At 56.2% G+C, this 3693-nt stretch overlaps 1 non-coding gene across 1 annotated transcript in view; it reads right to left on the reverse strand.

Annotated features, from left to right (window-relative positions):
• Positions 1–1970, reverse strand: part of LOC121874034 — a gene marked incomplete at its 3' end in the record, with an annotated part of 4470 nt that extends 2500 nt beyond the window's left edge. The window contains exon 1 of the ribosomal RNA XR_006090336.1: positions 1–1970. This exon is cut by the window's left edge and continues 2500 nt beyond it. This is a non-coding gene — a ribosomal RNA (large subunit ribosomal RNA).
• Positions 1971–3693: the final 1723 nt, after the last annotated feature.

A 3693-nucleotide genomic window follows, 5' to 3' on the forward strand; every position in this document is an offset into this window, starting at 1 on the left:
TAGACTGTGTTATATAAGACCGGGAGTAGATGAATGGATAGAACCCCTACTTAGTTGTAGTTGTTCTTCTTCTTCTCCTCTGCTTTCGTGTTGCATTTGCCTCCGAGCGTGGATCAGAGCCTTAGCCCTGGGCTTAGGGCGACTAACCATGTCAACTGATGTTCACATGGAACCCTTCTCCGCTTCAGTCATCAAGGTCTCTCAGTATTTGCTACTACACCGGGTCTGCCAGTGGCGGCTCCAGGCCAGCCCACGCAGCCATCGCGCTCACCACTGCGACCCTCCTACTCACCGGGGCTTCGAGACCTCGCCTTGAGAGCGAGGCCGGTAGTGCGCCCGGCGGTCGAGTATCGGGAGAATGCTTGAGCGCCATACCATTTTAAGGGCTAGTTGCTTCGGCAGGTGAGTTATTACACACTCCTTAGCGGATTCCAACTTCCATGGCCACCGTCCTGCTGTCTATAGCAACCAACGCCTTTCAATGGGATCTGAATGAGCATTCATTTAGGCCCCTTAACTCGACGTTTGGTTCATCCCACAGCGCCAGTTCTGCTTACCAAAGGTGGCCCACTAGATACTCAGATTAGTCGCCGGAGCTTCATCCCTACAAGCAAGCTCGGCATCTCACCCATTTAAAGTTTGAGAATAGGTTGAGGACGTTTCGTCCCCAAGACCTCTAATCATTCGCTTTACCGGATGAAATTCACCCTGCGAGTTCCAGCTATCCTGAGGGAAACTTCGGAGGGAACCAGCTACTAGATGATTCGATTAGTCTTTCGCCCCTATACCCAGCTCCGGCGATCGATTTGCACGTCAGAATCGCTACGGACCTCCACCAGAGTTTCCTCTGGCTTCATCCTGGCCAGGCATAGTTCACCATCTTTCGGGTCCCAACATATATGCTCATGGTACTTGCCGACTGCCCGCGAGCCTGCCCCGGTGCGCCTCCGCCGTTTACCGACGGCCCGCTTCCGGGGACGGACAGCACCGCGGCGTCTTGGCAAGTCCGGGCCTGCGCCCCCCCACTCCCATGAGGGGAAATTAAACTTCGACCATCGCCCTGACGACCTCCACCACACCCAACGTCCAGAGACGGAAAGTATCTCACCCGCTTGTCGCGGCGTGGGCGAGGCCGCAGGCAGCCGGTCGAGAGGATCGGCCCAGACGCACCCCGGAGGAGCCTGTTACAGCTGCCCCGGGCGCCCGTCACTTTTCATTTCGCCTTTGGGTTTAGTGAGCCCATTGACTTGCACACATGTTGGAGCTCCTTGGTCCGTGTTTCAAGACAGGTCGGGTGGATCACCGACCTTTGCACACCGCGAGCAAAACCGCCGCCCGAGCGGCAGCGCAAGCTCTTCTCGACGACCGTCGCGGGCAGCAGACTTTGCGGTGATTCCCCCCGTCGCCTTGGGTCTCACCTGAGCAGGCTGAGAGAGAGTCGGCGGCGAGAATACCAGTCCGACCGGAGCCTTCGACGTCCCCGGCAACGGGTCGCGGTGACCTACTACGAGGCGAAATACGCCCGCCGACGCCAGCGTGAGTGGGGGCGCGCCCAAACATTTTGGGGTCGCTCAATTACAACACCCCACCCAGCCGACAGCCGACGAGCTGAATCCCCTCAGTTCGACCTTCGAGTTTCCACCCGTTTGGCTCTTAACGGTTTCACGTACTCTTGAACTCTCTCTTCAAAGTTCTTTTCAACTTTCCCTCACGGTACTTGTTCGCTATCGGTCTCGTGGTCATATTTAGCCTTAGATGGAGTTTACCACCTGCTTTGGGCTGCACTTTCAAGCAACCCGACTCTACAGAGAGGCCCTTTCCGACCGTCCCAACTGTACCCTCACGGGCGCCGCCATACGGGCCTGTCACCCTCCATGGGCAGTGGCCGCTTTCAAGCTTGACTTAGGCGGTATGGGACGGCGTGCTGGACCCTCTGAAACGCAACACCCCTCGTGCCCGACGACATCGAGGTTATGCGCTGGGCTTTTCCCGGTTCAGTCGCCCTTACTAAGGGAATCCCTGTTGGTTTCTTTTCCTCCGCTTATTAATATGCTTAAATTTGGCGGGTAGCTCTCTCCTACTACGAGGTCGATCGTGGTCTCATCATCCTTAGGGGGAACAAGTTCCCCAACCACGAAGCGGAAGACGCTCTGCCACCGACTTTCTTCACCACCGACATTACCAGGCAGGAAGGTTTGAGGGCTTGTCGCGGGGGTACCAGCGGCCATGGCGCCGGCACTCCCACCCCTGACTCCGTTCCTTCTCATTGAGTGGTAAATAGCCAATAGGAAAAGTGTTCCAGCAGAACATCTCTCGCAGAGTCATATACACACAGTTTTAATGCATATACGCTCGTGTTCCGCCCTTACTCGGCCGCACCTTTGCCGCTTAAACTTTGACCTCTTTCCCCGTTCCCGCATGCCACAGCAGTGGCACTTGTTTATCCGGAGAAAGAGAGCGAGAGTCGCAGTATTAATTGGCGTGAGCGGCCTTTCCGGCTGCAGAACTAGTGCTCTATCCCGGCGAGCGCCGTTATGAGGCGCAACACCGTCTTTAACGCGTTTAGAGAAAACTCCCCCTGCCTCCCTCCCAGTCATGAGATAGACGTGGACTCGTGGCGAACTCTCAAAGAGAACGCCCACACCGCGTCTGACCGTGGGAGAGGGTGGAGGAGCGCGTGAGGAAGAGCACGGCGTCACCCAAGCATTCTCATCTCTCTGCCTGCACCACTACATGGTAGACTGCGGGCCCAGGCGCACTCATCAATTTAGGTTCCACTGCAATGCATGCCAAGCACTCTTTTCGAGGTGATAGACGAAATTCCGGCGGGGCTTACTTAAAGATATCCGACCCGGTTTCGTTTCCTCTTCGTGGGATGGAGTGCCTCTTAGAACATGTGCAGCATCAGCCATGAGCGGCCGACGGCCATTCGTGTCTCTGTGGACAGCAGGCCCAAAAACGCCGCACTCAGTTATTTGCGGGCGACAACTGCGCCGCTTTTGTTGTGGTTGAATGTGGGTGCGCCAAGTCGCCGGACTTGCTGGTGATAGGCTTGCTTGTTTTTTAGGGCGCCTCGCGCAAGGCGCGGGCGATTAAACCCAAGGCGGAAGCTCGTTCAGACACCCTCATTAGCCGGAGACAGTCAGCGTGCGGCTGCTGGCAACCCGATGGATGTATATTTCCGACCCTCGTGGAAAGGTGGCAGCGACAAGCTCATATGGCTGCGCCGCCCGCAATATGCGTTCAACTTTGTCGTGTATCTGGTATTCTTGCGATTCATACCGACGCAGTTTGCTGCGGTCTTCATCGACCCACAGGCGAGTGATCCCCGTTAAGAGTTGTGTATTTGCCATTTGGTCTTTTTGCGACTAACCATCACAGGTCGAGTCTCAATGAAAGGGTTTGACAGACATAGCCCAAGTTTGTGGTTTGGGTTTGGCCGGACGGCTTGTTGTTGTTTTTTGACACATGAATTTCACTCTTTTTGGGTCAAGAGGCTTATTCGCCGGTAGTAAGGAACGGACGGGCAGCCGTCCAAAGCCCCGTCCGTCCTCCTCCTCCGGTCTTCGCGCTCTCGCCCGAGTGTGGTCCACCTACAGCGTGGTGGTACCTATTTTTGGTGCGGGGGCCGGGATTGTCCTCTTTCGCTGCTGGAGTTGCCAGAGCAGAGCCCGAGACCGCCCAAATCAGGAG

This window comes from Homarus americanus, unplaced genomic scaffold (assembly GCF_018991925.1).
Source record: "Homarus americanus isolate GMGI-L3 unplaced genomic scaffold, GMGI_Hamer_2.0 scaffold26963, whole genome shotgun sequence".
NCBI classification, from domain to species: domain Eukaryota; kingdom Metazoa; phylum Arthropoda; class Malacostraca; order Decapoda; family Nephropidae; genus Homarus; species Homarus americanus.